The sequence below is a fragment of the Pseudophryne corroboree genome, chromosome 1 (genome assembly GCF_028390025.1).
Source record: "Pseudophryne corroboree isolate aPseCor3 chromosome 1, aPseCor3.hap2, whole genome shotgun sequence".
Lineage (NCBI taxonomy): Eukaryota > Metazoa > Chordata > Amphibia > Anura > Myobatrachidae > Pseudophryne > Pseudophryne corroboree.
In genome coordinates, this window is record NC_086444.1 from 873,588,144 (window position 1) to 873,607,020 (window position 18,877).

The window sequence follows — 18,877 nt, forward strand, 5'->3', positions numbered from 1 at the left end:
TCTAGATTACTAGCTTTTCTTCAAAGAGGTTTGTATTTAGGCCTGCGCCTAGTTTCACTCAACGTGCACATTTCAGCAGTTTGATTTCAGCGCAGAATTTACGTACTTTCCTGCAGGGGGTAATTCATGTATAACCTCCATATGTTCAGCCTGTTCCACCATGGGACCTGTCACTGGTACTGAAAGCTCTTCAGGAGTCTCCCTTTGAACCCTTAGAGTCTGTTGATCTCAAGTGGCTAACAGCTAAGGTGGTATTTCTACTGGCTATAGCATCAGCCAGGAGAGTGTCGGACTTAGGAGCTCTGTCATGCCATCCTCCCTTCTTGCTTTTACATCAAGATAGGACGTTCTTAGGACAAAGCCAAGTTACCTTCCAAAAGTAGTTTCAAAGTTCCACCTTAACCAGGAAATTGTGGTTCCAGTCTTCACCTCACCTGGATTGTCAAGGAAGGAACAGTCTTTGGATGTAGTCCGTGCCTTACGGATTTACGTGGATCGCACTGCTTCTGTTAGACGTGGTGATACCCTGTTTGTTCTCTATGGTTTTCACAAGCAAGGATGGCCAGCTAACAAACAAAATCTGGCTATATGGATTAGACTGGTCATTGCCCAAGCATACATTCAAGCTGACCTGCATGTGCCAGCTTCGCTTTCAGCCCATTTTACTCGGTCTGTTGGACCTTCATGGGTGGCACGCTGTGGGGCGTCCTCTGAACAATTGTGGAGGCGGCTACATGGTCCATTCACACATTTTGTAAGGTTTTATGCCTTTGATACTTCTGCCTCCCAGGATGCTTCCTTTGGACACCAGGTTCTTCTATCCTCTCAGACGCATCCCCTCCCTTAGAATACTGCTTTAGGATATTCTGATGTATTCCCTGTAAACCCTATGAACTCTGCAGAAAGAAATGACAGTTATGGTAGACTTACCATTTTTTTTAACTCTCTTTCTTCTAGGGTCATAGGCTCCTCAGGGCGCCCACCCTGATGCACCTGGCCTCTATGGGTTTGTATGGCATTGGCCACAGGTTACTTTCTCCTGTCAGTGAGTGTGTGTTCTGGTGTACCTAATGTTGTTTCTTCTCTCCTTTCCTCTTCCTGCTTTGGACTTGGCGACAAAACTGACTAGCCTGACCTGGAGGCGGGGTTATAGGGGAGAGGGCCAAGCATTCTGGGATAGCTGAAAGCTTTGCTGTTGGTGCCCGGACTCCGCCAACCACCTATAACACAATGTATTTCCTGTGGACCTTATGACCTTAGAAGAAAGAGAGTTAGCTACAGTAAGTCTACCATAACTAATTTTTATTGATAGTATGTTGCCAAATAAGTCACATTATAGGTTAAACAGAGAAATATTTTATATGGTATTAAATTAGTATATGCTTATTTTAGTTCAAGGTATAAAGATTTATATGGTACATAGGAATATAGTAAAATTAGGAATAATACCTAACTATGGTGATTTATTCAGTAGGGGTAGTGACATGGAGTGATGTTGTGAGTTTTTCTTGCTCGGCCATTTGAGATACCATTGCCCAAAAGCAATTAATATATATTATCTACAAGCAAGAAAAGACTAATTGTTCCAGATAAATCTGCTCTTTGTTCAATGTCAAACCCTGTTTTGGAACAAAATAAAGAAATATGGATTTAAGGATATGGACACCTGTCATAACAGTTGCTTTGGATAAACTTAAAGGACGCACAGCGCACAACTGCAAAAGACTGTTTAACTGAGGGCAATATTAGAGGTACCAAGTTCCAGCGTTATGTTGGAAAAATTAATGACGACCAAAGAACTCACAAAGTTACCAACCCTCTGCACAGCAAGCAAATTGGCAGCTTCTACAAGAAATCCAACTGCCTCCATACAGCAAATTTAATGCATCTCCAATAGCAAAGCATGCAGATGACAGTCCTCCCACAGCAAATTCCTGATGGACACAGATAAAGATATACCTATAACTATAATTTGGCTGTGGTATGGTATTTCGGATGGCTAGGTGGGAAGGTCTGTGGTGTTGCTCGGTGCCACTTTCCTCATAAATGCTGAACCATCAATAATGGTCATAATAAATGAACACAAATATATGCTAAAATGGACAAATACATATATGTCAATTAAATCTGTCAAATGCGAGATAACGGACACGGGGACTTGTAAGAGGATATTTAATATCAACCATTTTAGATATATATATTTGTCACAGACTTCATAGTTGTACAATATAGCCAAGAAAGTTCATTCACTGAATATGTTAAAAGAATAGATAATTAAGTGAACCAGTTTACATATGTGTTTTAAGATTGAATCTGTTTAGCTTTGGGAAACAGATTGTCTTTGAATAGACTAGCATGTATGAAAATATAGGAATTCAAGTCAGAATAATTACTGTATGTTAATCAGAACTGGTTGACATTTGTTCTACACTGAGGGTCATACAATAGGTCCATTTATTGACAACAAGATGCTAACTTTGATTAAATCACCTAGATTTGTGGAAGTTCAATAAGTAAAAAAAAAAAAAAATCTGGCAAGCCCTCAGTGCACTACAAAGAAGTGAAGGCTATTATCATAAAGCCTTGATCTAAATTAGGGTTCCCTGTAGCAATGGACTGGATACTCGTTTGAGTATTTTACAAGTCTGTCAATAGCCAGAGTATTCTGGTATTATCTGGATTTCAACACACTGAGAAAAAGACAGTTATATATATATATATATATATATATATATATATATATTCCATAGACAAAAAACCTTACGGTTTCACATGTCCCATTAAGGCTTCTTAGACATGATCGAAATTTCAGAAACCTGTTGTAACTCTTCCACTCAAACTCCAAAAAGCAATGAAATTCCGATCATTAAGGCTGACGCCTTAATGGACGTGTTCCTTGCGCAATACAGATATGGTATGCCATCACAGCCTGTGGGTAAGTGCAGATTCAGCACTCTCACAGAGTGAGATTGCTGTGGAGCTGCTAATTCACAGATTTGTGTGCTCATTGTAATACACACATGCAGTCTATGCAACTGAAGGTCTGAGCAGTTATGTGGTGCTCCCATCCCACACAGTGCCCACAACCATCCCATTCGGTCACCACAACAATCCCACCTTGTTACAACAGCCTTCTCACTCCGAACATCCATCTCATTTAGTATACACATTTCGCTCCCTCAAACATCTTGGTTAATTGCTAAAACTATAATACCCCATCTACGGTCTACGCATCTACACTTACTTCCCCTATACACCCCCATGCTGCTCTGTTTTCCCCAATCCCTACTGCTGTGCTCTCCCACCTGTGCTAGTCTGTACTAACTTATCTGCACCATCTGTCTTTCCCCACCTGTGCCTTGTCTGTACCACCGTTTCCTTCTCTCTGTGCTGCTCAGTGTTTCCCTCTTCAACATCACTCTGCCTCCTCCAATACATGGCACACTGTCTTCTCTCCCATCTGCACCAGCTTTCTACCCATCCGTGACAGTGTTTTCAACCCATCTGCTTCGTTGCCTTCATCCGCACCACTTTGTCTCCCTTCCCATACTTGCTGCTTAATCTACCCCCTATCCAAACCACTCTTACCCCATTCATGTAGCTAACATCCTGAAGGTAAATATTGTGGGTCACTATTGGGGGGGGGGGGGGTTGCCCTATCCAACCCACCCAAGGATTAGGCCTAGCTGCCTCTCCCCAAGGGAAGGTACAAATACTTATCCCCTCCGATGTTGGGACTGTATTCCCTTCATCCATGCTGCTCTGCCTTCCTCATCCGTGCTGTTTCTTTCCATCTGTACTGCTCTTACCCCTCCCACATCTGTGCTGCTCTTTCCCCCTCATCCACACGGCACTGTCCACCCATCCACACAGCTCTGTCTCCCCACCATCTGTGCCACTGTCTTTCCCCCATCTGTGCCACTGTCTTTCTCCCATCTGTTGCACTCTGTCTTACCTCCCCCCATCTGTGGGGGTAATTCAGAGTTGATCGTAGATGTGCTAAATTTAGCACATCTGTGAGCATTTACTCTAACATGTGGGGGGACGCCCAGCACAGGGCTAATTTGCCCTGCATGTCAGGCCCCCCCCCCCCACGGGTAGCAGCTCTTGGCAGGGGGATAGCCGCCGCAGCCTGCCCCCCCAATGGTCCATAAACGCCTCCGTTGTGCTGACCATGCCCCGCCAATGGCGTTCTAACGCCGTTGGTAAACCCCCTCCTTCCCCACAACTGCCTCTGCCTGTCGATCAGGCAGGGTGATCGCAGCCAGTGAGATGCTGATAGCATCTCTCTGGGCTCCCAGGGTACACATGTACAGTGCGGCCATTGCGCGTGCGCACCCCACAAACTAATTCAGACTGCGATCGCTGCAGCTGCAGTCTGAGTTATCACGTGTTTCATTGTCCCCCCCATCAGTGCTGCTTAGTCTTCCCTCTATCCACACACTTTTGTTTCCCCATCCACACTGCTCTGTCTCCTCCCTCCAATCAACAACACTCTTACCTCATCCGAGCAGCTTTGTCTTCCGCTCAGACCTTCAGTTGCATAGACTGCATGGCCAGTATTTACTAAAAGTCCGAGTTTGGTCGATTTGTGTTTTTTTTTCTAAGTCCCAATCCCTGAATTCACTAAGCACCAATCTCGGCAGTGTCTGGTCTATTCGTAATGGTTTGAATGACAACGTCCCGAAATACGAATGAATAGACCATCGGTCAAACGCGGCTGTTATTTCATAGAATACGGGAATTCACTATTCATTCGTATTTGGGTGTTAGTCTCTGAGGGCTCAAATGCGGTCGTATTTTTTTGCGATTCGTTAAAAAAAGCGGCAAAAAAATAGACCTGCTTTTTTCAGTCGTTTTTACATGTGTTGCAAATAAAAAATCACTTACACCTGAATTAGGATGCCTATAAAAGGATGTTAGGCCCATTTCAAAACACCTACACTCAGAAATGGCAGCAGGACTGTGGGCCAGTGATCTTTTGTGTGCTGTGGGATTCCTCAGACTCAGACATCAGCCTGTAAGTACCCAGGGCCAAGAAACTCAACATGGTCAGCAGGTTGTACAGGTTCCGCGGAGGCTGCGCAGGCCTCGTTTTTTTAGGGGGCGTTTAAACTTGAACGCATTGTCCGATGATAAGGTCATACAGATGTTCCGTCTAAATCGTAACAACATTTTCCGTCTGTATGACCTTGTCAAACTGGGCCTTGACCCTGAGACAGCACGCTCTCACCCTGTCTCAGGCCTGCAAAAACTCCTGGCTGTGTTGCACTTTATGGCTACTGGCAGCTTTCAGGCTGTGTCTGGGGATGTCATAGGAATCTCACAGCCCACATTTTCCAGAATCTTAACACAGGCGATGTATACCTAACAACCTCTTCTGTTTTGTGTTTGTTTTAATTTTTCGGTGGCCAGTTCTGTCCTAAAATCTCAAGTTTATTGTTCTTTAAAATGTTCACACAGGTTTTGGCTGTTTTGCAGCCACACATCGAGGCCTCAATCTGCTTCCCTACCCAGGAGTCTCAGTGGCATGCCGTCAGGGTAGATTTCTATGAGCTGGCTGGCATGCCCAATGTGCTTGGAGCCATAGATTGCACACACATTCAGCTGAGACCACCTAGGGGCAGGCAGCACATATATACAAACCGCCATTTTCAACACTCCACAAATGTGCAGGTGGTTTGTGATGCAAATCTCAAAATAATGAGTGTTGTTGCTGGTTACCCTGGGGGCTGCCATGACTCCTTCATCCTCAGTCAGTCATCCCTCTTTGATAAGTTTGAGGACAGACAAATGCCAGATGGATGGCTGCTGGGTATGTAATTTGATATGTGTAGGCCTGCGTATACTTTGCCCAAATACAGGTGCAGATGTATTAACCTGTAGAAGGCATAAGGAAGTGAGAAACCAGTGATCTGTGCAAGGTGTTAAAGCCACCAGCCAATCTGCTCCAATATGTAAATTAACATTTAGGATCAGATTGTCTGCTGCCTTTATTACCTTGCACATATCACTGGTTTTTCACTTCCTTATGCCTTCTACAGGTTAATACATCTGCCCCACAGTGTGTTACTTATGCGTTGCTGTATCTTCACATGAATCACGTTACTATATCTGTCTTTTAGGTGATGGAGGATATGGCTGTTTCTCTTGGCTTCTAACTCCATTGTCCCGCCCTGATACCCCTGCTGAACACAATTACAATCATGCACATAAGTCCACGCGGAATGTGATAGAAAGATGTTTTGGTGTGCTGAAATCTAGGTTTCGGTGTCTGGATAAGTCTGGTGGGCTTTTGTTGTATAGTCCCTCCAAGGTGACTCAAATTGTGTTCTGCTGCTGCTTTCTTCATAACATGTGTTTGCAACAACATCTGCCACATGTTGAGGAGGAGGAGGAGGAGGAGGAAGAAAGCAGCCAGCAAGCAGAGGAATTAGAGACATCTGGTGATACTTGGAGTACTGATGTAGGGAGGCAGGTTAGGCAACACATCATCAATAGCTATTTCTAAGGTAAGCTTGGTTTGCTTATTTCATTTGTTGTGTCTTCATAAATAGATGTTTTGTTTTTTTGGTCAAAATCCATTACTCAGAATGTGTCTGTCTCCTTGACACATACAAACATACCCTCGCTATATGGTCAACAAATGTTGCATGTGTATTGTGTGTCTTTTTAATATCAAAACCACAGATTATGAGTGGCATGCATTAAGTCTGGATAAGTGTTCGAAATCTTACAGTGCTAATTTCTTACAAGCCCACATCATCCATTTAGTATTTCACTTTATCATTGTGTGTAATGTCCTAATGCACAGGTTCACAAACTCAGCCCCCAGGCCCACACACAGTGCATGTTTTTCTTGTAACCCAGTAGAAGCACAGGTGTATGAATTACTCACAGACATATGTAAAAAGGTTCACAGGTGGAGCTAATTATGTCACTTGTGATTCTGTGAGTAGACCTGCAAAACATGCACTGTGTGGGTTCCTGATGGCCGAGTTTGAGAACCTGTGTTCCCAAAAAACTATCCTCAACATATAATATGTTTGCCTTGAGGAATACATGTGTCCCTATGTGTGACGCAACATCATATTTAAGACTCACAAACTTACTGTAATCAGGATTAATTTATTTCCGAATGTTTGATGCTGGAAACTTGATGATGTGTAAGTAAATACACAGTTTGCCACACATATACATTATTATAAACAGATTTTTTTTTTTAAAGTACATATTTGTTTGTTTCAGCATCATGTGTAAAAACATGCTTAATAAGTTTTAGCACACACAAACCTGTCCCAACAATACTGACATTCATTTGTACAATGTTTTTCCAAAAAAACAAAGGCAACATATTACAAGCTTTTTATGCCACTCAATTGTGTTAATCTTGTAATGTTGTATAGATAAGATAGCTAAGATATGTATCACTAACATTGTAATTTGGATTGTCTGCAGGCAAAGAGAATGATTGGAATCTAGAAAGAGTAATGAGTAGAAAAAAATCAAGTGGTCAGTTTACTTCCTGCTAAAGACATTCTGCCTGGCTGGCAATTATTGTATCTGCAGGCAAAGAGAATGATTGGAATCTAGAAAGAGTAATAATTAGAAAAAAATCAAGTGGTCAGTTTACTTCCTGCTAAAGACATTCTGCCTGGCTGGCAATTATTGTATCTGCAGGCAAAGAGAATGATTGGAATCTAGAAAGAGTAATGATTAGAAAAAAATCAAGTGGTCAGTTTACTTCCTGCTAACATGTATGTGTGGCTCCATCAACATTTTCCTCCTCCAATACCCAAAATAAATGAAAAGGAATAAATGTGCGTACTATTTTTCTCAATTAATTTGGTGCACTTATAATTAATGATGTTTATAAAAGGGGCAAGGAGCTAAGTGTGATATTTTGTAAAGCATCAAAAACACTTGCTAACTTTAATTATCACAAATGTCTAACTTTTTTTGTTACTTTTTTTTGGTGGCTGCTTGTCCTGCCCTTTGCCTTTAGCACTGTCATGTTGGCGTGCTATGGTGGACCGTCTTGGTGGTGATGAGACTGGCGTGATATTTGGAGTAGTCGTACCAGAACTGCTGGTTGTTTGCTGTTGGTGCATGCATCTGAGTGTTTCATTCAGGTTAGTGAGGGTGGCATTGAGTTCATGTGTAGCAGCATTTTGATTGTCTACTATTCTGAATAAGCTTTCATTAATCTTTTGACTGTTTTGAAAAATGCTCATATAACTTTGCTGTTGTCTGTGCTGTTCTTCCATTAGTCTGTGCTGTTCTTCCATTATGCGCTGTAAGTTGCCCATGACCTGTGTAATGTCTGTACGCATGAGTTCCATGGTATTGCCTATTCTGGTTGTTTGCTCATTTTGTCCACTCAGATTTCTAGAGATTCTTCTGAGGTGAGATGGTAGGCTTGCAAACATTTGTGTCTGCTTACGCAGGCAATCTTCATTAGTGGCCTGCTGTCTAGCCCAAATAGTCCAAAACACCTGATCAGGGCCTTGTGTTCCTGGTGTTGTTGGGCTGTGTTGTGGTGGGGGTGGTGTGCTTTGCAGTGGTGGTGTACTCACAGGTGCTGGGGGGCTCATTCCTTGCATTAATGGCTGCATTTCTAAGATGTTTGTCTCCTCCATGTCACTGTGTTGGTGTTGTTGCGGAGGGATGCTGTTCCCAGGACTCGAATCTGAATTGTTAAACATATCTCCGTTAGCTATCCATATGGTTGTGAAATGAAAACAAAACACTACACATGGAACACATGTCATTCACTGTTGCTTTCAACTATTCTGCCTAACAATATCATCACTCATAGCTTAAATACATACATATGCCTGCTTGTGGCAAATGTGTCTGGTTACTTAATTGTGAAAGCAAACACTTTAGTTTTATTGTAGCTCACACATACTCCAGCATAAAATAAACATTGTAATACATAATGTGTTACCTTATAGCTTTGTTCAAACAAACAAAGTAATGTTTTTGTAGGTATTTTGCAATGTTACCTTAAGCACACATGAGATTTTTGGAAAAACAAACTTACTTTTTACAAACAAACCAACATGCTTTTTTGTTGCAGCATCTTACACCCAATGTCATACTGTATGACTCAAGTGGACATACATATATTTACTGGATGTGGACAAGGCCATTTAGTTTGGATTCCATTTCAGCTTTTACTTACTGCGGTAAGTATTTTTGTTTTGGATGTGTTTGGACTTAATGCGGTTATGACTGATTATGATTATGTCCTGACATTTTACACTTTTTTTCCAGTTTGATACTCACAATCAAGATGAGGGGAGTGTGGATGACGTCTTGGAGGTGTGTCCAAAATTTGGAGTGGGGGGACAGAACATACGGACGATAATCTTCGTGGCGGGGTAGCCTGCTGTGTTTGTGGCGGGACAGACGACCTTGCTTTCTTTTCGGCCACAGGTTTCTTGTGGTGATGTCTAACAGAAGAGCCACTTCTGCTGCTCCTTACTTCTTTTGATGGACCTTTTAATGAAAGTGCAATTTTGTTATGCCCATTCCTTTACAAGCATACCCTATACTACAATGGACACTTTACCTGCTTCCGCAGCGTCATCATCATCAGATGTGTTAGGATTTACTGGCCGACGAGTAGTACTGTTTTTTTCCGACACTTTATAAAATGAGATATATTCATAAATCATGCTATTGTGTATACATCCACCCATTATGCTTATAAACATTTATACCTTTAGAAATGCTTGGTTTTTATTTTAAAAAAACATAAGGAGCAGAAGTCCCAAAACAAATAATTAAAAATTTAAAAATATGCACTATGGCAACATCAAGACAGGCAAACATGTACAGGACACTGACATAGGCCACAAGTTAAAGGAATGGGGTTTTTTTGGAAAATAAAAACACAAATTAATTTTGAATTGTTTTTAAAAATAATACAGATGCAATATCTAATTGGCTCTGTGATGTGGCACTCCAAATACACATTACCACTATATGACCACACAAAAAAAACAGCAAATGTTAAGATTTTAAAAAAATGCAGTATGGTGTTACGGAACAAATAGAAGCAAAAAAAAAAAATAACACTTATATACAAAAAAAAACCCTTCTGTAAAGATAACCTTACACATGTAAGTGGTTTACAAACCACTTTCCAGTACTCCAGCCTCTAACATGACAATGACTTATTTTAATTCTAAAAAACATGGAACACTTATATATAAAACATAGTCATATTTTTTTTAGAAAAAAACGGCCAAAAGGAATACATTATTGCAGGACAAATCAGAGACACAACAAGTCCAAACTACACATGCTAAATATCTGTGTGAAAAACACATGACATACAATAAAGTAAGATGTTACATTGGCTTTTAGCTAACACATGACCCAAAACAATGTATTTGCAAACACATACTTGAAGATGGGAGTAATATGCAACGTCACATGACACAGATTACAAAATACAACTTATACAAAATTTTTTTTACAAAAAACATGCTCACCATTCTTCCTTGGCCTATCTGAATCCCGGACATGGGTTGCAGAGACAACTTCAGGAGGTATGACACTCAGCATGGGCTCCTCATACTCCAGATATCTTGCAATATAGGGCTGCCCACCACCGGTTTGCCGAGCCGACTTGGTCTCCTTGGCCATTTTGGACTTGACACGTCGCTTTATGTCATAGTACCGTTTGCGGCATGTGTCCTCCGTCCGCTTGACCACCCCCTCACTATTGACAGCAGCAACTACTTTCGCCAACAACACCGTCTTCCTCCGTGTTGGCACCTTGGCGGACTCAGGGCCAAATAGCTGCCTCTGATACTTCATCAGCTCACGCACCAATGCCACATTTTCACCAAAACTAAACTTAACATTCCGCCCAGTCTTAGTAGTGGTGCGTGGCTGCGGACCACTCTGACTGTCACTGTCACTTGAGGCTGCTGCAGTAACCTCACCCACCTCCTCCACCTCACTAACACTCACCTCCTCCACCTGACCGACCTCCTCCCCCTCACTCACACCCTCCACCTCTGAGTCACACATAATTGTGTAAACAGATAACACAGGGAAAAAAAAAGACAAACAACACACTCCTCCACTACCACTACACAACTCTCTCACACACACACACACACACACACACACACACACACACACACACACTGACAAGGGACTATAAAGAAAAATAACTTGGACTAAAAATGAGACAAAACCACAAAATACAAGACAACAAGAATGACAAGACGACTTTCAAACACAATACCACACTCAGAAATCGCTACCAACACTCCTCTTCAAACCACAAAATCACCTACCTCCACAGCACAACCTCCCTCCTCCTCACCACTAACTAAACCCACGAGGTGCGGACGGTTTGGGGCGTATTTATATGGTTGCGCACAGACACTCCTACCATCTGAAACACAACCAATCACGAACGGGGATGAAAATCGAAACTGAAAGTGAAAATGCGGACGCGGAAAAAAAAACCCCTGCCGCGTTTAACTTAGTGCAAAAACCTGCAAATCCAACAAAAACACGTACGCAAACGACAATGACGGTCGGAAATGTGGGGGAAAAAAACGACTGACATCGACATCGGGAAACACGAAAACAATAAACTCGAATGCTTAGTAACTTTGCGTATATGGGCCCTCATTCCGAGTTGTTCGCTCGCAAGCGGATTTTAGCAGATTTGCTCATGCTAAGCCGCCGCCTACTGGGAGTGAATCTTAGCATCTTAAAATTGCGAACGATGTATTCGCAATATTGCGATTACACACCTCGTAGCAATTTCTGAGTAGCTCCAGACTTACTCGGCATCTGCGATCAGTTCAGTGCTTGTCGTTCCTGGTTTGACGTCACAAACACACCCAGCGTTCGCCCAGACACTCCCCCGTTTCTCCGGCCACTCCTGCGTTTTTTCCGGAAACGGTAGCGTTTTTTCCCACACGCCCATAAAACGGCCTGTTTCCGCCCAGTAACACCCATTTCCTGTCAATCACATTACGATCGCCAGAACGATGAAAAAGCCGTGAGTAAAATTACTAAGTGCATAGCAAATTTACTTGGCGCAGTCTCAGTGCGAACATTGCGCATGCGCATTAAGCGGAAAATCGCTGCGATGCGAAGATTTTTACCGAGCGAACAACTCGGAATGAGGGCCGTGGATTCAAAAAGTTGCATGAAAATGCACCCGATACAAAACGAGTTTAAATACTACACAAACCGACTCAAACACGAATATTAGTAAATATTGCCCCATGTGTGTATTCCAATGAGCACACAAATCTGTGAATTAGCAGCTCCACCATTGTGTGAGTGACAGCAATCTCACTCTGTGAGAGTGCTGAATCTGCACTTACCCACAGGCTGTGATGGCATACCATATCTGTATTGCGCAAGGAACACGTCCATTAAGGCGTCAGCCTTAATGATCGGAATTTCATTGCTTTTTGGAGTTTGAGTGGAAGAGTTACAACAGGTTTCTGAAATTTTGATCATGTCTAAGAAGCCTTAATGGGACATGTGAAACCGTAAGGTTTTTTGTCTATGGAATTTCATAGCTTTTTTTTCAATTTATTTTTTTTAATTCAGAAATGTAAAAATTTCATTGTAAGAATAAAGATTTGATTTTTTAAATGTTTAATGAAAATGTTCCTATAACATCACTGTTCTGTGCAAAATGCAAAAATAATTTTATTTACCACACAAAATTGTTACACTTTTAACTTTGGTCGAAATACTTTGCTGCCTTTGCGGATGATGCAGGGAGGGGGTAGGCAGCAGCAGCAGCCTGTGACTGAGGCTGGAGGCATGTGTGAAATGCACATGTACGTGTGAGGTGCCATGTGTGTACGTGTGTGTGTCAGGTGCCGTGCTTATATATATGTGTGTGTGTCAGGTGCTGCATGTATATGTGTGCGTGTGTGTGTCAGGTGCTGCGTGTATATGTGTGCGTGTGTGTGTCAGGTGCTGCGTGTTTATGTGTGTATGTGTCAGGTGCTGCGTGAATGTGTGTGTGTGTGTCAGGTGCGTGTTTATGTGTGTGTGTGTGTGTGTGTCAGGTGCTGTGTGTTTGTGTGTGTGTGTCAGGTGCTGCGTGTTTATGTGTGTCAGGTGCTGCGTGTTTATGTGTGTGTGTCAGGTGCCGTGCGTGTACGTACACGTGTGTGTCAGGTGCCGCGCGTGTATGTACACGTGTGAGTCAGGTGTTGCGCGTGTACGTACACATGTGTGTGAGTCAGGTGTCACGCGTGTACATACACGTGTGTGTGTCAGGTGTCGCGGTTGTACATACACGTGTGTGTCAGGTGTTGCGGGTGTACGCACACGTGTGTGTCAGTTGTCGCGCATACACATGTGTGTGTCAGGTGCCGCGCGTGTACGTACACGTGTGTGTCAAGTGTCGCGCATGTACGAACACGTGTGTGTGTCAGGTGTCGCGCATGTACGGACACGTGTGTGTCAGGTGTCGCGCGTACACGTGTGTGTGTCAGGTGTCGCGTGTGTACGTACACGTACACGTGCATGTCATGTGTCACGTGTCTATGTACACGTGCGTGTGTCAGGTGTTGCGCGTGTACGTACACGTGTGTGTGTTTCAGGTGTCGCGCATATACGTACACGTGTGTTTCAGGTGTCGCACATGTACGTACACGTGTGTGTGTTTCAGGTGTCGTGCGTGTATGTGTGTGTGTTTTAGGTGTCGCGCGTGTACGTACACGCGTGTGTGTGTGTTTCAAGTGTTGCGCGTGTACGCACACATTTGTGTGTGTGTGTCAGGTGTCGCGCATGTACTTACACGTGTGTGTGTCAAGTGTCACGCGTGTACGTACACGTGTGTGTGTCAGGTGTCGCATGTGTACGTACACGTGTGTGTGTCAAATGTCGCGCTTGTACGTACACGTGTGTGTGTGTGTCAGGTGTCGCGCGTGTGCGCGTCAGATGTTGCGCATGTACGTACATGTGTGTGCACGTGTCAGGTGTCGCGTGTGTAAGTACTCGTGAGTCAGGTGTCGCACGTGTACATACACGGGTGTGTCCGTCAGGTGTTGCGTGTACAAGTGTGTGTGCGTCAGGTGTTGTGTGTGTGCATCAGGTGTCGCACATGTACGTACACGTGTGTGTCAGTTATGTGAGGTGTCACGTGTTTGTGTCAGGTGCCGCGAGTGTATATGTGTGTTAAATGCTACATGCATGTATATGTGTGTGCCAAGTACTGCTTGTGTATATTAGTGTGTCTGATGATGTGCCTCTATATGTGTGTGTCTGGTGCTGTGTGTGTATGCATCAGTTGCCGCGCGTGTGTGTGTGTCAGGTGTTGTGCGTGTATATATGTGTGTATAAGGTGTTGCGCGTGTATATGCGTGTGAGTGTCAGGTGCTGCGCGTGTATATGTATGTGTGTCAGGTGCTGCGTGTGTATAAGTGTGTGTGTCAGGTGCTGTGCGTGTATATGTGTGTGTGTGTGTGTGTCAGGTGCTGCGCGTGTATACGTGTGTGTCAGGTGGTGCGTGTGTATACGTGTGTGTCAGGTGCTGTGTGAGTGGCAGGTGCTGCGTGTGTATATGTGGTGAGTGGCAGGTGCTTTACGTGTATATGAATGGCAGGAGCTGCGCGTGTATATGTGTGTGTGTGAGGTGCTGCGAGTGTATGTGTGTTAGGTGCTGCGAGTGTATATGAGTATGTGTGTCAGGTGCTGTGTGTGTTAAATGTCACGTGAATATAGGTGTAACAGGTTTCAGCCTGTCTATGTATGTGTCAGGTGCTGCCTGTCTATGTGTGTGTCAGGCGCTGCATGTTTATATTAGTGTGTCATCTGTTGCGCATGTGTGTGTGTCAGGTGTTGCGTGTGTATATGTGTGTGTCAGGTGTTGCACGTCTACAGTATGTGTGTGTGTGTCAAGTTCAGCGCATGTATGTGTGTGTGTCAGGTGTTGCATGTGTATTTGTGTGTGTTAGGTGCTGCGCGTGTATATGAGTGTGTGTCAGGTGCTGCGAGTGTGTATGTGTGTGTCAGGTGCTGCTTGTGTGTTAAAGCTTTTGCAATGACATACACATTGGTAAATTCAGGGCTATGCATTGTAGATTAAGGCCTAACAGAATGCTTTCAAATTTTCTTTCTGGTGTCTTGAGTGTGGGAGAACGGGGTGGGGGTGTTTCCGTGCACACAGCAGGGGGAGAGGAGTGGGGGATCCAGGCACACAGCAGGAGGGGGGGTTAGAGCCGGGAACACAGCACAGGGGGGGAGGAGCCAGGCACACAGCACGGGGGGGGGGGGAGTGGGGGAGCCAGGCACAAAGAAGGGGGGTGGGCCAGGCACACAGAACAAGGGTGGGCGGGGGAGCCAGGCACACAGAACGTTGTGGGGAGGGGAGGAAAGGGTGGCAGGCCAGGCACACAGCGGGAGGGGAGGTGGGGGTGGCCAGACACACAGCGGTAGGAGGGGGGGGGTGGCCAGATGCACAGCGGGAGGGAGGAAGGGGGGTAGTCGGACACACAGCAGGAGGGGGGGTGGCCGGACACATAGCGGGAGGAGGGGGGGTGGCCGGACGCACAGCGGGAGGGGGGGGTTGGACACAGCGGGGGAGGGGGGGGTGGCCGGACACACAGCGGGAGGAGGGGGTGGCCGGACACACAGCGGGAGGAGGGGGGGTGGCCGGACACACACTGCGAGGAGGGGGGGTGTGGCCGGACACACAGCAGGAGGAGGGGGTGGTGGCCGGACACACAGGAGGAGGAGCGGGGGGGTATGGCCGGACACGCAGCAGGAGGAGGAGGGGTGGCCGGACACACAGCAGGAGGAGGGGGGGTGGCCGGACACACAGCAGGAGGGGGGTGGCCGGACACACAGCAGGAGGGGGGGTGGCCGGATACACAGCGGGGGGGTGACCGAACACACAGCGAGCGGAAGGGGTGGGAAGGGTTCATGGCCAGACACACAGCGGGAGAGATGGGGAGGGGTGGGAGTGGCCGGACACACGGTGGGAGCGAAGGGGGGTGGCTGGGCACACAGCGGAATGGGAGGGGGGTGGCCGGGCACACAGCGGGAGGGGAGGGGGGGTGGCCGGGCACACAGTGGGAGGGGAGGGGGCGTGTCCTGGACACACAGCAGGAGGGGGGGTCGGACACACAGCGGGAGGGGAAGGGGGGGTTTGGACACACAGTGGGAGGGGTGGGAGGGTGGCCGGGCACACAGTGGGAGGGGAGGGGGGCATGTCCTGGACACACAGTAGGAGGGGGTGGGTCGGACACACAGCAGGAGGGGGGGTGGCCGGACACACAGCGGGAGGGGGTGTGGTGGTCGGACACACAGCGGGAGGAGGGAGAGGGGTGGCAGGACACACAGTGGGGGGAGGAGGAGGAGGGAGGGGGGTGGCCGATCATACAGCGGGAGGGGTGGGAGCCGGGCACACAGTGGGGGGGCTGTCAGAACTCACCCAGCGCTGCGCTACTGGTACCTTGGTGGAGGACTGGTTCTCTAAATGGTGCTGCTGAAGTGCGGTCTGTGTCTCGATGTCCTAGGACTTCTGGTGCTCGGATCTAGTGATGTAGTGGGTGATTGTTCTAGCTCTCTCGCTCTTCATTGTGATGGTGGCTGTGTCAAACTGCAGTGTCGGGTGGTGGGGACTCTGTGCCTGGCAGAGCGCCCTGCAGATACAGCGTGCAAGGACACAGCAGGAGGGGGGGTTGGACACACAGCGGGGGTGGCCGGACACAGCGGGAGGAGGGGGGGTGGCCATACACACAGCGGGAGGAGGGGGGGTGGCCAGACACACAGCGGGAGGAGGGGGGTGGCCGGACACACAGCGGGAGGAGGGGGGTGGCCGGACACACAGCGGGAGGAGGGGGGTGGCCGTACACACAGCGGGAGGAGGGGGGTGGCCGGACACACACAGCGGGAGGAGGGGGGTAGTGGCCGGACACACAGCGGGAGGAGGGGGGGGGTGGCCGGACACACAGCAGGAGGAGGGGGTGGTGACGAGTTACACAGCAGGAAGAGTGGGGGGGGGGGGTTTGGCCGGACACACAGCAGGAGGAGGGTGGGTGGGCGGACACACAGCGGGAGGAGGGGGGGTGGGCGAACAGACAGCGGGAGGAGGGGGTGGCCAGACACACAGCAGGAGGAGGGGGTGGTGGCCGGACACACAGCAGGAGGAGGGGGTGGTGGCTGGACACACAGTGGGAGGAGGGGGGGTTTTGGCCGGACACACAGCGGGAGGAGGGGGGTGGCCGGACACACAGCAGGAGGAAGGGGGGTGGCAGGACACACAGCGGGAGGAGGGGGGGGTTTGGCCGGACACACAGCGGGAGGAGGGGGGGTGGCCGGACACACAGCGGGAGGAGGGGGGGTGGCCGGACACAGAGCACAGGGGGGAGGAATGGGGGAGCTGGCACAAAGCAGGGGGGGCGGCGTGCACACAGTGGGAGGGGAGCCAGGCACACAGCGGGGGGAGGCCGGAAACAACCATGCCCTTATAATATATATATATATATATATAATAACAACAGTAATATGATATCTTGTACTGCATGACCACGTCCAGGTTACTCTGTCTGGGAGGAAAGCCCTGTTGCTTATACTGCTCAGTGGGAAAGGGTGAGGGTCACTGATCGGGTGGAGGAGGATGGGGGGGGTGCTGCTGTGGAGGGGGCACACCGTGACGTCACGCAACGAGCAGAGGAAAGTTGAGGCAAGCTCTGATAGTGTTTAAATAAAGAGGCAGCGGGCAGTGTCACTGAGCCTCAGGCACATAAACTCCGCACCAACATAAATACACCTCTATTAACATCCAGCTCTCTGCCCATGTACACGCCAAGGGAGGTCAGCGGCAGCAAATATTCCCTCCCAGAAAGCAGGAGAGAAAGGCAGCACAGCTTCCGCAATCAGCACCAAACAGAGGTTTTGCAAAGCTGCAGCGCGGACTGTGCATGTCTACAGCTCAGCCCTTCCCTTCACTGGATCATTGCATCGGATGAGCACTGACCTCAAGCAGCCCGCTGGCAGCTCCTCCAGCTAAACCATCAATCCGAGGGACACTACAACGCTTGTCAAGCCCCAATAAGAGACAGGAGACAGCTGGAGTTGGAGACAGGCACACAGCAGAGCGGGGAGAGAAGGTGCACGGAGGGACCCGCAGCCGCCGGTGTTCCCCATTATACTAATGATGATTTAGTGACTCATAGTGCACCGAAGCCAGCTGCGGGCAGTAACAATGAGGGACGCAGATAAGCAGTATGGCCGGAGGAGACTGGCCAGACTGCCTAATTTCTCCGCTTCCCTCATTGTTACTGGCCGCGGCTGGCTTCGGTGCACTATGAGTCACTACGTCATCATTACAATAACGGGGAATGCCGGCGGCTGCGTGTCCCTCCGTGCACCTTCTCTCCCCGCTCCACTCCTCAAGTCTGAAAGCTGCCACTGTGTGCCTGTAATTGAGAATGCTGGCGGCTGCGGGTCCCGTCCTTATGGTGAGCCTAGTGCCTCAGGCTCAACAGCGCGGCAATCTACCGAGGGGACTGGGCTGGCTTCAAAGTCGGCCATATTTGTACACCCATATGAAGCTTCTCTGCGTACACCCCCTGCTGGCGGCCACTGCGCAGCCGCAACAAATTGAAAAGCCCTATCTTTATAATGGGGCATATTTTACTTAATTAAAAAAAAACTATAACTTTCTGAAAAACCACAACCCCAAAAGGCACTACACTGGGACAAGATCTATCTAATAAAACAAACCCCAAGTCTTAATTCGTCCTCTATCCTGAGTTATGCCTTCCCAAACAAATTCTTATTCTCTATATGGGAAAACGGTGTCAAAAAGCCAACTAGGAAGTCGCAGAAAAAAACTGACAGTTGAAACTTTAGGTTA